This window comes from Triturus cristatus, chromosome 4_1 (assembly GCF_964204655.1).
Source record: "Triturus cristatus chromosome 4_1, aTriCri1.1, whole genome shotgun sequence".
Taxonomy (NCBI): Eukaryota; Metazoa; Chordata; class Amphibia; order Caudata; family Salamandridae; genus Triturus; species Triturus cristatus.
Genome location: NC_140585.1, coordinates 115,553,436 through 115,570,874, shown reverse-complemented (window position 1 = coordinate 115,570,874; position 17,439 = coordinate 115,553,436). Strand labels below are relative to the sequence as shown.

The 17,439-nt window shown below is 51.5% G+C and overlaps 1 non-coding gene across 1 annotated transcript; it reads right to left on the bottom strand.

The window, feature by feature from the left end:
* Window positions 1–442: 442 nt before the first annotated feature.
* On the bottom strand, window positions 443–515 carry TRNAV-CAC (transfer RNA valine (anticodon CAC)). The gene has a single exon. It is a non-coding gene; the product is annotated as a tRNA-Val (tRNA).
* Between the last annotated feature and the right edge of the window lie 16,924 nt (window positions 516–17,439).

Sequence of the window (17,439 nt, the reverse complement as noted above, 5' to 3'; positions counted from 1 at the left end):
TATATTCTTTCTCGTTCCGAAATATCACGGTCTTTAGTTACATTTTTCCGAAATTCTGGTTCACTCTTCGTAAAAAAAAGTGCACCTACCCACGACAACGGAGTCCTTCAGTTGTGTCTATTTTGTCCACATTTTACTTTAAAAGCGTGTTCTTGGGACCTGGTGTTTATTACCTATTATTAATTTTATCATCATCACTTTTAATATTGGAAGTCAATAAACATAAACAAACAACATATTCTAACCCAACTTTAGGTCAGATACTGACTACAAAAATACTCCCTGGTGGTTAGGGCTAGACACACGACGTCACTGGCTTCTCAACTCTAAGCTCGGTGGATTTTACAGTCGTACATTTCTTAAATTAAAACACAAGCTATAGTAATACAAATATTATGAATTCGACTTATGTAGCTCTGATTTTCACAATGACAAGGAAAAGTGTTTCCGCCCGGTCTCGAACCGGGGACCTTTCGCGTGTGAGGCGAACGTGATAACCACTACACTACGGAAACCCACATGAACTTTGTGGTATCCTCCTCTTATTTTAGAGCACGAGCTCTGGCGACTGCCGGGTTGTAGTTCATGTGGTAACAGTCGGACAAATTAGATTAGTTCTAAAGATACGTTTAGGGAGTGTTTTTCGGGCGAGATATTAATCCCCACCGCTGTTGAAAGCTAGTGTGGGCCTGCAAGTGGCGAAATTGTAAAGAGTGTACACCCAGGAATCCACGCATATAAGTTACATGTATATGTGTGTTTGTGAGAGAGCTGCAAGTGGGGGCATCGGGGTGGGCTGTTTAATGCCTGCAGTCATCAGTGGCAGTCTGCCAGGAGGTTCCCTGTCTTTGAGATCTCTGGCTCTGAAGCAATGAACACAAAGAGGAAAAACAAGCATTGGCGTGCAAGAGAAAGTGCTTCTACACTGATTGTGCCCTGTTTTGTTGTGTGGGTGAGTGGATGCATGGGACGATGCATCGGTGGTTGGGTGAATGGATAGTTAGATGAATGAGTGAAGGAAAGAGTGAATGATTGAAGACTTAATGGATATATAGCTAGATGAATCATAGCTTTTGACATAAATAAAGATGGACACATACAAAAAGTGGTTTGGATCAGTCACATGGAGCCATGAGTTACCTGAAGAGTCATTGGAACAGTATTATCAGCTCAAGAAGGTAAATAACTCAAGGCAACAATTATGTGAACATGGCTGCGAGTGTCCAGGTCCATGCGGCATGAGCTGCTCCAGTCCAGGTTTTTTCCTCTGAATTCTGAGGCTTGAAGTCCCAGCTCTCTAATGAACTAAACCAGACTAAAGCGCCCAGAAGTGAAAAGCAAACTCTGGACTGCAGCAGGTAGACTGGCATGGCCCTGGCACTCTTGTCAGGGTTGTACTTGTCCCTTTAGAACAGAGTCTACAACCTTATGAGACATAGTTAAACCGTGCAAGAGAGGCCCATGCTAACAGAAGCCTAACACACACACACAGAGCATGCGGCTGAGAGCCACAGTCACAGCCACAGACAGAGACATCTGCCCTCCTTGATAAACACACGAGGGAAGCTGTGTGGCTTTCTTTGCAGACACAGAGCTTCTCTGCAGTGCCACAAAGAAGGCATGTTCAGCTGGAGACAGGGGCAGTGCCACTGGAGACAAGGGCAGGGCCGCCAAGAGGGCATGTTCACCTGGAGACAGGGGCAGTGCCACCAAGACGGCCTGTTCAGCTGGAGACAGGGGCAGTGCCACCAAGAGGGCATGTTCAGCTGGAGACAGGGGCAGTGCCACCAAGATGGCATGTTCAGCTGGATACAGGGACAGTGCCACCAAGATGGCATGTTCAGCTGGAGGCAGGGGCAGTGCCACCAAGAGGGAAGGTTCAGTTGGAGACAGGGGCAGTGCCACCAAGAGGGCATGTTCAGCTGGATACAGGGACAGTGCCACCAAGATGGAATGTTCAGCTGGAGACAGGGGCAGTGCCACCAAGAGGGAATGTTCAGCTGGAGACAGGGGCAGTGCCACCAAGAGGGCGTGTTCAGCTGGAGACAGGGGCAGTGCCACCAAGAGGGCGTGTTCAGCTGGAGGCAGGGGCAGTGCCACCAAGAGGGCGTGTTTAGCTGGAGACAGGGGCAGTGCCACCAAGAGGGCATGTTCAGCTGGAGACAGGGGCAGTGCCACCAAGAGGGCATGTTTAGCTGGTGACAGGGGCAGTGCCACCAAGATGGCGTGTTCAGCTGGAGACAGGGACAATGCCACTAAGAGGGCGTGTTCAGCTGGAGACAGGGGCAGTGCCACCAAGAGGGCATGTTCAGCTGGAGGCAGGGGCAGTGCCACCAAGAGGGCGTGTTCAGCTGGTGACAGGGGCAGTGCCACCAAGAGGGCATGTTCAGCTGGAGACAGGGGCAGTGCCACCAAGAGGGCATGTTCAGCTGGTGACAGGGGCAGTGCCACCAAGAGGGCATGTTCAGCTGGAGACAGGGGCAGTGCCAAAAAGAGGGCATGTTCAGCTGGAGACAGGGGCAGTGCCACCAAGAGGGCATGTTTAGCTGGAGGCAGGGGCAGTGCCACCAAGAGGGCATGTTTAGCTGGTGACAAGGCTATTAATCAGGAACCATTGAGACAATGCAGAGTGTTGTGGGCTGAGGTGAAGGTGAAAGGAGCTCCACGTGCTCAGGGCGAGCACCCCATATGTAGAGGAGTGCAGTGCGTGTTCATCGACGAAGGTTTTTGTCTTTGTCCATGGCCAACTGTTGCTTGTGTTGTCAAAGTCAAGGTGATTAATGTTGTTTATTGCCCAGTGTCTACAGCCGCAATCTAACCTCTCCATGTCTCCACCGGGCAATTGCACCACTCTCTGTGCACTCAGGAAGAGTGCCCTCCCCAATGTGCACACAAATGCATGCCCTCTCGCCCACCCCTCTGTCACGTGCTAACCCTGCCCATATGCCCAATGGAGAGACCATCCGATATACAATACACTGCACAGTATTTTTGGAAGCCATCATCTAAGTCATTAGGGTGGGGTCAGTCATCACAGCTCCAGCCTCTGTCTGCACCCACTCCCGGGGCAAGCTTTCCTCTGCCATGCTGCGCCCTGTTTGGTTCTTTAGAGAGGCGGGCTCACCTGGTGTGCAACAAAACCCTAATGATGAAAACCACACCCAGAAAAGAAACAAGGGCTTAACTGAAGTATGATAGGCATGTAAGCACCATGATACTTATCAGTGCCTCCGTTTTGATAAATTCATATGTTGTGCACTTCTGTTGAAGGGCATCACTACGGGTGGGCGGAACTCATGGAATTTCACTCTGTGGAATCTCGCGGAGTTTTTATGTAACTCCATGAGTTTTACTAATGGGCAGCGAAATGCATGCTGTGCTACCCGCATGGCGATTAGCACCAATCAGCATGAACGCCACCACGCAGTCCACAAGAGCGCGCGGCCATTCAAATTGATTTTGCTAACACCAAAATTGAAAATCCACCGGAGAAACGGCACCCAGATAGCGAGTGCTCCAGCGATTGCATTAGAAAATCATGCAGGAAGGCTTCCTAGTGGCCGGAAATCACACTGAGGGATGCTAAATCTCCCTTGCGCTCGCTAGCTCGCTTACTGGTGCCTCCCATTGTTTTCATTGTCATCGCATTGCTCAAATGGGAAACATAATCAGCGATTGGCTGAAGTTGGCTGGAACTCCACCTTAAAATAGATGCCAAATTACTCCATTTCCACAAGCAAAATTGTTTTTTTGCCCATGCCTCTTATACAACTCAAGAAATATATTCTTGAAAAATAACACACAAAAAATATCAGAGTTCTTTAGAACACTTATTTAGATCATGCATCTCATTAATGTGAATTCAGAATCACATGGAATGTGAAATTTTCAGTGGGGAAGCCTTCTTGTCAAGATGGCTTCCTAGTTGAAGCGCATCGCTTTATAGTCCCTGCTAGCTGTTCCTGCTCCTCAGAACGATATGCCTTATGGATTGTGCATGAAAGTGAATTCATAGTGGGGTCGTTGGTAGTCCACCGCAAGTAATAATGCCACTAACCCTTCTACCCATGACACAGAGCAGACAGGCTTAACTTACAGAAAATGTGTAAAGCATTTATAAATACCAACATGGTTAAGAAGTCAAAAACACAACACTCTAAAATTCCACTCCGATTTATAAAAATAGAGGTTGATGTAATAAATAAAATTGCACCAAAATTAAAAAATATCAAGTAATTAGGAAACTAAGATATTATTTCTTAAACATTTATGAAAATAAGCACCAAGAAAAAGTAGAGTGCCCATCAGTAATCACTGTTTATGGATGATAAAGGCATAGGCATGATTTCAGACTGACCGCAATGGAGTGCAGGTCAGATACACTAAGCAGGTTTGTAACGGTCATTAGTTTTACCCACAAACGTAGTCTTTGAAATGGAAGTCAAAATCCTTGAAGAAAGTAGCTGTTAGTTGAGGTCCCAATGAAGCTATTGGCTTTGGTGGGAAAATTTCCTTGTGGGTAAACTTCAAATTTCACGCCCAGAGAAGTCCTCACATCAGCCAGATACTTAGGTGCCGATTATGATCCTGGAGAAACCGGGTACGAACCGTCGGTCGGAGCGTATTCTCCGTCCGACTCGTACCCGGTTGCAAAACTTTACAAACATGCAAGTACGATTCGCACGGAAACACTATTCCCGTACGAATCGTACAAAACACCAACCGAGGAAAAAAAACATACAAATGACATCCGGAAAAGCGCCGACGTGACGTCGGGACGCATGCAGCCTGCGTTCCACGAACCAGGGAGTACGATTCGCACCGACGTCATCCCGCGCGGAGAATATTTTCCGGCAGCCAAAAACTGCCGAGAAATCAGGACGACGCGCACAAGGAGCACCTGTATGCGTCGGACAGACATGGACCCGAACCTACGTGTCATCCCGGCCCTCATAGCAATCGACCTCCTCTACAGGTACCGACGCAGACGCCGCAGAAGGTCAGAACAACACCAAGGGGCAAAGGAGGGGGAGGGGCAGGGGCAGGACACAAAACCCCCACCCAAGTCACACAGCACACATGCCCTGGACATACCTGACCTCCAGGCCCTGGTCACTTCGAGGGAGTGGGGGCATGTCCAGCAACGCCAGCGTCTGCCACAACGGAAGTGGGCGACGATGCGAACCGGCAACACAACAATACAGGTGCGTACCGTACCCACGCCTTAAGAGCATGGGTATAAGTCGTACCACGCCCACACCCACGTCACCCCAACAATGGAGGTACGGCCCGTACCCATGTGACAAAGAACTGGGTACGGGCCGCACAAGCACTCCACAGCGTGGGCACGGGTACGTATGGACCGTACCCCCACCCGCGTATGTATGGAGCGTACCCCCACCCGCTTATGTACGGACTGTACCCCCACCCGTGTATGAATGGACCGTACCCACACCCGCGTATGTATGGAGCGTACCCCCACCCCAACAGTGTATGTACGGACCGTACCCCCACCCGTGTATGAATGGACCGTACCCACACCGCGTATGTATGGTGCGTACCCCAACCCCAACAGTGTATGTACGGACCGTACCCCCACCCGTGTATGAATGGACCGTACCCACACCCGCGTATGTATGGTGCGTACCCCCACCCCAACAGTGCACATATGGAGCGTACCCCCACCCCAACAGTATATGTACGGACTGTACCCACACCCGCGTATGTATGGAGCTTACCCCCACCCCAACAGTGTATGTACGGACCGTACCCCCACCCGTGTATGAATGGACCATACCCACACCCGCGTATGTATGGAGCATACCCCCACCCCAACAGTGTATGTACGGACCATACCCACACCCGCGTATGTATGGAGCATACCCCCACCCCAACAGTGTATGTACGGACCGTACCCCCACCCGTGTATAAATGGACCGTACCCACACCTGCGTATGTATGGAGCGTACCCCCACCCCAACAGTGTATGTACGGACCGTACCCCTACCCGTGTATGAATGGACCGTACCCACACCCACGTATGTATGGAGCGTACCCCAACCCCAACAGTGTATGTACGGACCGTACCCCCACCCGTGTATGAATGGACCGTACCCACACCCACGTATGTATGAAGCGTACCCCCACCCCAACAGTGTACATATGGAGCGTACCCCCACCCCAACAGTGTATGTACGGACCGTACCCACACCCGTGTATGTATGGAGCATACCCCCACCCCAACAGTGTATGTACAGACCGTACCCCCACCCATGTATGAATGGACCGTACCCACACCCGCGTATGTATGGAGCATACTCCCTCCCCAACAGTGTATGTACGGACCGTACCCACACCCGCGTATGTATGGAGCGTACCCCCACCCCAACAGTGTATGTACGGACCGTACCCCCACCCGTGTATGAATGGACCGTACCCACACCCGCGTATGTATGGAGCGTACCCCCACCCCAGCAGTGTATGTACGGACCGTACCCCCACCCGTGTATGAATGAACCGTACCCACACCCGCGTATGTATGGAGCGTACCCCCACCCCAACAGTGTACATATGGAGCATACCCCCACCCCAACAGTGTATGTACGGACCGTACCCACACCCGCGTATGTATGGAGCGTACCCCCACCCCAACAGTGTATGAACGGACCGTACCCCCACCCGTGTATGAATGGACCGTACCCACACCCGCATATGTATGGAGTGTACCCCCACCCCAACAGTGTATGTACGGACCATACCCACACCCACGTATGTATGGAGCGTACCCCTACCCCAACAGTGTATGTACGGACCGTACCCCCACCCGTGTATGAATGGACCGTACCCACACCCGCGTATGTATGGAGCGTACCCCCACCCCAACAGTGTATGTACGGACCGTACCCCCACCCGTGTATGTACGGACCGTACCCCCACCCGCGTATGTACGGACCGTACCCTCACCCGTGTATGAATGGACCGTACCCACACCCACGTATGTATGGAGCGTACCCCCACCCCAACAGTGTATGTATGGAGCGTACATGGCCAGACGCAGGAGGGGTGGGTGCAGAGTCCTCCCAGCAGTGCCCAGACGCAGGAGGGGTGGGTGTAGAGTCCTCCCAGCAGTGCCCAGACACAGGAGGGGTGTGTGCAGAGTCCTCCCAGCAGTGCCCAGACACAGAAGGGGTGGGTGCAGAGTCCTCCCAGCAGTGCCCAGACGCAGGAGGGGTGGGGGCCTATCACTCCCAGCAGTGCCCAGACACAGGAGGGGTGTGTGCAGAGTCCTCCCAGCAGTGCCCAGACGCAGGAGGGGTGGGTGCAGAGTCCTCCCAGCAGTGCCCAGACGCAGGAGGGGTGTGTGCAGAGTCCTCCCAGCAGTGCCCAGACACAGGAGGGGTGGGTGCAGAGTCCTCCCAGCAGTGCCCAGACACAGGAGGGGTGGGTGCAGAGTCCTCCCAGCAGTGCCCAGACACAGGAGGGGTGGGTGCAGAGTCCTCCCAGCAGTGCCCAGACGCAGGAGGCGTGGGGGCCTATCACTCCCAGCAGTGCCCAGACACAGGAGGGGTGTGTGCAGAGTCCTCCCAGCAGTGCCCAGACGCAGGAGGGGTGGGTGCAGAGTCCTCCCAGAAGTGCCCAGACGCAGGAGGGGTGGGTGCAGAGTCCTCCCAGCAGTGCCCAGACGCAGGAGGGGAGGGTGCAGAGTCCTCCCAGCAGTGCCCAGACACAGGAGGGGTGGGTGGAGAGTCCTCCCAGCAGTGCCCAGACACAGGAGGGGTGTGTGCAGAGTCCTCCCAGCAGTGCCCATGGAACACAAAGGGTGGAGTACCCACAGATACAATGCCCACAAATGTCAGTCAGGTGCACAAAGACCCTGCAGTACATGTACCACATGTGTGCGAGGCTGGGAGTACACACATGCATAGCGCCTAAGAGAAAACATGTCCACATGAAGTTATGTTATGTTATTTATATTTTTATAGTGCACAGCTGCCCCAGCAAAGGGGCGTCCTGGCGCTTTGACAGACACTATAACATAACACACAATAAAAGAAAAAGAAATTAAACAAACACGGGAAACAGGAAAGTTTTAATCGCCTCATAGTCTTGTCAACAGTCTACATACACAAGTACAGTGACCACCAAGGATGCCACGAATGATGCAGGTGGAGACATTGCTCAGCATGCATGTGCAAAGTTGAAGGAGTCCGTCACACCCCCAGCTGATGTAGACACAGCTCAGCACCACATAGTGGAAACACCCTGCAGTGAAGATGTCAGGTTACACAGAGGAAGGAACACACCTTGGGACGATGTCACCATGCAGTAACTGCTTACATGAACAAAGTAATTTAGCCAACAGCTTGTGATGGCACACAGATACCAGGGTCCACCCTATGACCAGCACAAGACTACATTTCCCACACACCCAACACATTATCACCACCCAAAAACATGGAGCAGGTCCACCAACAGCAATACCAGATAAACAGTAGTGTTCAAAGGAAAAAACAAATTGCTTTATTCAGCAGGATGTAAGTAATAATCATCTTAAATGTCAATATATACAAGGCCCATAGGGCAGTCCATGACTCCAATCCGGATGGGGGACACAGTGGTACGTGTGTCCCCTAGCTTGCCTGCACAGTCAGACTCCTTTGTCTTCCACAGGGGGGGGGGCATCATGTTGGGGGGAAGGACCAGGCACCGCAGGGACAGGAGGGGCAAGGGGAGGTGTTGTGGGTGCAGGGACGGACGACTCCAACACAGGGGGTGGGGCAGCGCCAAAGGTGGATTCGAGCACGGCGCTGCACACTACTGCCAGGTCGCTCAGCGTCTCCCCTGCACCCGAAGGAACCACAGGCCCCAAGGAGGGGGGGGGTCACAGGGATGGGTCGCAGCGCTACTGGGGGGGGTGGACAGGGGGGGGACTCAACTCCCCTGCCTGTGTCCTGCCTTCAACGCTTGCGGGGTGGTGCCACACTGGGGCTGATGGACAGACTGGGCAGGACTGACCCTGTGTCCGACTCTTGGCCAGGAGAGCTGAGGGGAGTGGATTTGGAGGGTGGTGGTCGTGAGGAATGTGGACTCCCACTCTGGCTGCGTGTCTTCCGTTTCCCCCCCGACCCAGTGGGTGTGCCTACTTCACCCTGTGTGTGCGTGCCAGGAGGTGTGCGCTTTGCCTTCCCTGCTGGTGTGGTGCCTGTGTCTGGTGGGGTGTGTGCATGCTGACGTCTGGGTGTACGTGGGACAGGCATGGGAGTGGGAAGTGTGGATGGGGCATGGGTAGGGGGTGGGACGAAGTGCTGCAGGAGACCCACTGCTGCAGACAGTGTCGAGTCAATAGACCACAGCAAGTTGCGTTGGTCAGCCTGCGATGCTGAAATGCCCTCCAAGTATGCCTCCATGTTGGTGAGCACTTGGCTGTGGCCATGGAGGACATTAAGCATCGCAGCCTGACCAACCTGCAACTGCCGCAGGATGTCCACAGACTCGGCATTGGCGGCAGCAGTGGATACAGGGGCAGGGGGTGCGGTGCCTGGCATGAAGGAGACACGTGGTGACCTAGCACGCCAGGAAGGGACACGAGCAAGTGGGAGGCTGGTGATGGCAATGGAGGGGGCGGGGAGAGATGGTGTGCTGCTGTCAGCTGTTGGAGCAGCCTCCGCCCCCTCGGAGTGCTCAGCCTCGGACCCGTCAGCTTCATAATCTGTGGTGGCAGTGGACAGGTCCTCCGGCTCACTCCCCTCGGCCTCAGTTCCACTCGATGTGCCAGCTAAGGTGTCACTGCTGGCACTGGTGCCCGGTCCCTCCGCACGGTCCGTGCCGGTGTCTCCATCCGTGTCCCCCGACGATGCTGTGGGCAAGGTGAATAAACAGGAATTAATCAGACACCTGTATACATATGTCACATGGGTCAAATCTACATAGGTTACAGTGCATAGCCTGAAATGAAAGATGAGTAACATCTACAATACAAGGTACATATATAGGCCCTGCAACACACAGTTGGTTCACCCACCATGCCACTGAGAAACTATGGAGAGCATGACACATTTGCAAATGACATGATATGGATTTGGACAGAGGAGCCAGGCTCTGGGGCCAATCCAGCACTGCATCAGCACCACACAGCGTTGCCGTAACTAGGGATGAGCAGGGACCATCTCCATGGACTTGAGGCACATGCTGCAAAGGTAATACTTAAAGACATGCCCAACTTGAATGGGACACTGCACCTTGAATGTATGTCCAGACAAACATCACACACTGGCCAGACCGAGCAATGAGATTTCAGGTGTCGACATGTAGGCCTTGCCCGCACCTACAACCCCCTACATGAGACAATTTGATGAGACACAGGAAGCACTTGCATCTCTTAGTCTGGGAGAAATACACATGGGCTGCCAGAAACCCAAATTGGACCCAAAATACCCCATGTGCGCCTGTACAACGATCTCATTTACAAATGGCCATAATCAGTAATTGTAACAAGACACGCAGGCACTGTCCACCGTGAGTATGAACGAGGAAAATTAGGTCAGGCTGTACAGTGGACACTTGTAGAACACGTTACGTAAATATACATGGTGCCAGGGGACAATGGCACAGAGCACATCCTATGCTGTAGACACTGAGAGTGTCCACATGTTGTGATGACACACATGATACCTAGCAAAATATGCCCCAGGGGACAGTAGTGGCCACAATATTCCATGGTCCTGAATGGTAATGACTGCAACACAGGCCACCATCCCTGCACTCTGCGTATCGCACACTCATGCACATCATGTCACAGGCCACAACATAGGACATGCTTGCTGTAAGGCATTACACTTCAGAGACATACTCCTATGTCTGGACTCAGCATCAGTGCCAATTGACATGGACCCCACAAGTACTGAACTGGACAGGGCACAGGCAAGGTCCCAAAACCTGTTACACACCAGCCCCACACATGATGCTGCAAGCATTGGTCACGTGGATAAACTGCCAGCCCAGATGACCTTGTGAAAGAGTGACTACACACAGACCAGGGAACACATGGCAAGGAGGGGAAGGGAGGAAGGACAGCACCGCTATACTGTGGGTGACAGGACCTGCACCGCACATTTAAACACTGGCAGTGTATCCATGCAACTGCGCACTTACAAATGCTGGTGACACACAACAAACACACATGTACCTACCCCCTTCCTGCTGCTGCTTCTCCCCCGTAAGCGCCTGTCCATGTCTGGAAAGACCACCGCCAGCACACGCTTGTGGATGTGGGTCAGACGGCGACGCCCATGGTTCTTACGGCCCACAGGTGAGTCCCCCAGCAGGACCCGTGCGATCCTCCGCGTCCAGCACCGGATATCCTGCCAGCGTTTTCTCACCTGGGCCAGGTGCCGCTTGCGACCCTCCGTCCTCCTCACGGCACTGACGGCGTCCCTCCAGATCTGCTCCTTGGCAGCGGCGCCTACCTGTTGGGTTGAAAAAGTGAGACTACATCAATACACCTGCCACATGTCACAGAGACACACATTAGAACAATTCTGCTGGTTTCAACAAGGCATAGTATGCAGCCAAAGCATTGCACCTTTGTCATAGGGACATTTTTCTCTGTGTAATGGCAAATGCACCACGTGCCATTGAAAGTACACAGGTGGCATGAGGGGTACGACACAATAAATGATCCAGACTCACACTGTGCATCAGAAGGTACACCAGGATTATGTGCAGCACCTCAAAGCAGTCACATGCCACAGGCCACTGATGCTACCTCAGCAGACTACACAGACACACACAGGCACAGGACATTCACCTGCCATTGCCAAATGCAGCTACAAACCTCACTCTGCACATGTGCCACTAGACTGGGGGGGCTCACAGGTGTGGGGCTGGCTCTGCACGTCAGACACACAGCACTGCTCCCTGCTCGCATCAGATGGGTAGTGTATATCCATCCCTCATGCAGCTTGGGTGCTACACTCCACATATGCACCCACCCACATGACAGGGGACTTACACACACACTGATGTCCAGGGTACGAACACATCATGTGGACACTCTCAGCACAGGTACACTGAACTAACACACATCTGTGGGTACAGTCACCTGTCACACTGGGCTGACCACATAATCACATGAGGACTGTAGAAGCAACATTCCCAGGAGGATTAGACAGGCAGAATGTGGCATGCACCATGCAGTGATTGTCACAGTAAACACAATGCAAGTAAGGACGGCAGACATGCACCACAGCATGCTCTGGCTGGGAGACATCAGGCATTCCCCCCCCCCGGGACCCACTCTACAGTACAATGCATGTGTGCCACACCTGGACACAATGACAGAAGTCCCAGTCACAAAAAAGGGACACAGTCTGTGCTAGTGGACTCTGCACTCACCTGAAACCCTGGTTGCCCATACAGCATGGGGTACTGTGGGAGGATCACATCCAGCAATGCCAGATTCTCCTCTAGGGTGAAAGGCTGGGCCCTCTCCACAGACCTTGACATGGTGCCAGGGAATCACAAGCAGCAGCAGTGTTGTAGAATCAAAAGATGTGCAGGCAAGTGCTCTCTCATGGGACCTGGCTGCCTTATATCTGCCTTGCTGGCCTGTTTCATGCACAGGAGTACAGAGTGATTGGTCACTCACATTTGCATCCTATGTTTCCTCCAATCCCTTTAAACCTAGCACAGTCAGTGGCTTTGCTCTTATTTTTTTCTTGAGCATGATGTAAACTCCACAACCACTTTGCAACAAAGTAGATTCATTTAAACCGACTTTTGCTGGGCACCTGATGAAAAAAAATCAAACTTTAAACTTGGTCTCCATGACAACCAGCATGCATGTAGGGCTTTATATTTGTCCCTCATGTGTCCCCTATGTAATTTGGAGATTCACACACAGGTACGGGGTGTTCCGGGGCCCTAGGGCACCCCAAATGCATAGCAACGGCCCGTACAGGCGTGTGTACGGTCCGTATCACTATGGGTACGCATACGCGAGCAAACCCATAGTGATACGGACCGTACACACGCGTGTACGCTCACTATCACTATGGGTGTGCTCGCGTATGCGTACCCATAGTGATACGGACCGTACACACGCCTGTACGCTCACTATCACTATGGGTGTGCTCGCGTATGCGTACCCATAGTTATACAGACCGTACACACGCCTGTACGCTCACTATCACTATGGGTAGGCCTACGGCAGCACTCCCATAGTGATAGGGAACGTACACACGCCCTCAGAGCGAATGTACGGTGCCTTACACACAACAGTGGTGACAGGTAGCACACAGAAAGGAATAGAGCTGACATACTTGTCCATGGATGGACATCAAGGCATTGTCTGTGCAGTACTACATGTGTGGGGCACAGGTGTGAAAGGCTGTGATGTGGCACATTACTCCTGAGTTGTGAAGGCAATAGATGTATGATGAGATGTGTACAGATGTTATGTGTGACGGTGCACTATGTGCCAGACATGCCCTTCACTCCTTTGACATGTGTGAATGTCGTACAGCACACTTGAGATGAGCGTCACTGGCATGGCACAGTCAACAACACACGCAAGTGTCCCCTGATGCCCGCTACAGGGGTTACCACACCAGACATGTGACTACCCACGGTGCACGATGTGAATATGTCATGTATGTGTGGTGTGTTCACATTAGCTTGATGTTGGTGTTCCCTCAAAAGCATCTGCTGTTGCTGCAACCAACATGTGTCTGTGTGTAGATGGCCATGGCACACTGTTACGCACACCAGGCCACATGTGGTATCGGATGTAAGGTGTGTATGCATGCATGGGACACGGAGTAGCGTAACAAGGACCTGTCTGCATCCTCTCAATGTATGTGTGGTCAGTCATGACATGTACACCTTCATGGCAAGGTGTGTGGGCTGTCCTAGTGTAATGTCATGTGACCTGTGGCTCTAGTGTTCCGCTACCTGTCTTTGCAATCAACATCCTACTTCTGCTGATATGTTGATGTATGTCACTCCTGTATTGCGTCTGGCTGTTCACTTACACTGGGACACAGCTAGTCCCATGCCATGGGATGTGGAGGTTCACAATCTCCGTGTGTAGCTGGGTCTTGGTAGGAGGGTCACCTGGCAGCCATACGTGTCCAGGGCATGTAGCACATACCTGACTCCGTATGTAGCATATGTGTATTGACAGATTAACATGTGCTCAGTACATATAAATTGTTGTTGTAGTGCACTCACTCTTCCTTGTCACTTCCAAATTACTGCAGAGCGCCTCTTCCCCAACCAATTCCGGACTTGGCTGACATGCGGGAGAATGACTGTATACGCTGCTACCGCTTCCCCCAACCATTGATTGAGGAGTTGACGGCAAGGCTGGCACCACACCTGCAACTGCTGCACAGGTATCCTACCAAAATAATACAAACGGTTCTGTCGGGTAAACAGTATTATTTCTAGAAAAAACTTTCATTTGTTTGTTTATATGAACACACATAGAGACCATAAATACTTTTCAAAAAGGCTTTATGAATTGCATCATTCATAGATAACTGATTGCAAGGGCTGTCAAATGTGAAACATATTAGTGACAAGGTGACATAGTGCTCAGTGCTGTGGTGAAAAGTGCATAATATGTACAGTGTGACTTATGGAGGTACTGATAATTTACAGAGGCCAGTTAAGCGAGTATTTGGAACAGTCTGCAGATGGATTTAATGAGTCTTTTATGCAGAGTATTTCCAACTGATCCTTGAACAAGTGTCGACGTTTCAACCCAAGGTAGCGTTATTCGCTAGTCAAAACGGGTCTTCATCAGGACAGGGAGTGACAGCCAGAAGTAGGCCCAATGTAACTTGTGGGGCAGTATGTGAAGGTAGGCAAACAGGAGCAGTTGTATCCTGTACAACCTGGCTAGGGATTTGGTAGGTAAAATCAAATCCTTTGATAGAGTCAGGTGGAGCCACATAAGGGATTAATCTGAAGCGGCAGGTATGTAGGGATAGACAAAAGTTCTATCGTCAGAAGGAACGAATCACATCAATGTCAGCTCGGCCTTGAGTAAAATCAAATCCATTGATGGATGAGTCAAGTAGAGCCACATAAGGGATTAGTCCGAAGCGGCAGGTATGAGGGGATAGACAAAAGTTCTATCATCCGAAGGACCGAGTCACATCAATATCAGCTCGGCTTGAAGTAATTAATTCATCCTTGGTAGCGCGCAGGCAAGCGTCCTGTCTCTCGCTGAATTCCTCCAAGTCCTGAAACGTCGACACTTGTTCAAGGATCAGTTGGAAATACTCTGCATAAAAGACTCATTAAATCCATCTGCAGACTGTTCCAAATACTCGCTTAACTGGCCTCTGTAAATTATCAGTACCTCCATAAGTCACACTGTACATATTATGCACTTTTCACCACAGCACTGAGCACTATGTCACCTTGTCACTAATATGTTTCACATTTGACAGCCCTTGCAATCAGTTATCTATGAATGATGCAATTCATAAAGCCTTTTTGAAAAGTATTTATGGTCTCTATGTGTGTTCATATAAACAAACAAATGAAAGTTTTTTCTAGAAATAATACTGTTTACCCGACAGAACCGTTTGTATTATTTTGATAAACTGCCCAGGTTCTGAGGGATACTGGGTTACCCCATTTTGATATTATTAAGCACAGGTATCCTACAGCACTGACACCCAAGCTGAAGGTAATGGCAGCCCTACATTTTCTTGCCACGGGTACCTTTCAATATACCATAGCTCATGTTGGTGGCATGTCCCAGAGCATGTACAGCCGTGTGCTGCATGATTTTTTAGAGGCCATGTTGCTTCACCTGGATGAGTTCATCCATTTCCCAACTCCTGAACAGTTGACTGGTGTCAAGCGTGGATTCTATGCCCTGGGAGGGATGCCCCATGTCATTGGGTCCATAGATGGGACACATGTGGCTTTGGTACCACCACAGGCACAGGGGGTAGCGTACAGGAATCGCAAGCACTACCACTCCATCAATGCCCTTGTGGTGTGTCTGTCCAACATGGAGATTTCACATGTCTGTGCTCGTTTTCCAGGATCAGCACACGATGCCTACATCATGAGGCGTAGCAGGGTGCCTGAAATGATGATGCAGCTGCGCAACGAACGAGCATGTGTTGTTGGTGGGTACACTCTGTCTGTCCTGTATTTTGCGTAGACTTCCAGCCCGACCGCTTCTCCTGTCCTACTTATGTCCATGTGGTTTCCATGTAGGGGACGCTGGCTATCCCAACATGCCATGGCTGATCACACCTCTCCGCAACCCCAGCACGCCGGCCCAGCTCCGCTACGACACCGCCCATGGCCGGACAAGGCGAGTGATAGAGAGGACATTTGGCCTCCTGAAGAGCCGATTCAGTTGCCTACACAAGACCGGCGGCGCCCTCCCATATGCCCCGGCGAAGGTCTGCAAAATCTTCATGGTCTGCTGCATGCTGCACAACATGGCAGTTGAGAAAGCTGTGCCACTCATCCTGGATCAAGATGACGAGGACCATCCACCCGTGGAGGACGAAGGGCTTGGCAATGGGGCTAGTGATGTGGAGGATGTGGGTCCGCAAGAGGACATCCGGAGTCGGCTCATACGCGACTTCTTTGCTTAGTGGTGAGTACCAGTGTCTGAGTGTGCACGCATTGGTCCCCGTGTGGCATGTGTTGCGATGTGTGTGTCCATCTGCATGTATGCCATGTGAGTCAGAGGTGTGTGTGGATGTGTCACTCGAGTGATGGTGCCAGTGATGAGTGTATTTCCACAGTCATAATTGTGACCTGGCATGTTGTCATCCTTACATGTGTCGAGTACATGCACATGCAAGTGGATGTGCTTTTTGTGGCTGACTTCTTGTGTGTCTCTCATCCCCAGGTACTTGCGCATGCCGTCTGCTGGTTGCATTGTTGTGGCACTGCTATTCCTCATGGACACGTCATCGTGTGCTGACTCAGCGTTACACGCACGGACAAGTTTGGAAGTCTCCTTAGGGTAAGGGATGCATCAGGGGTGTATTGGGTGTGGCAGTTGTTTACGATGTGTGCACACTGCCCCTGTCGATGTTTGGTTCCTCTGCAGACATGTCGCATCACCATGGGACACATGACATGTAGCTGGATACACCTGAATAGATGGTCAGACTTGTTGACAGTCATCTGTAATGGGATAGTGGATTGTGATGATGGCATCAATGTGTGTAACACTGCCCTCGGACACATACGGTTTGCATTGGCTTGACATGGTGTGGGACTTCCACATCAGAGGATCAATGGTGTATGGCAGCCTCTCCGTGAGCAGCAGGGGGTGTTTAGCTGTTACCCGACACTTGTGTGCCAGTTCCATGGATATCAAGCATTTGTGGTGCAGAAGGGGGGTGCCAGTGTTGGACCCACATGGTACTCCACATGACCTGTGTATGTGTA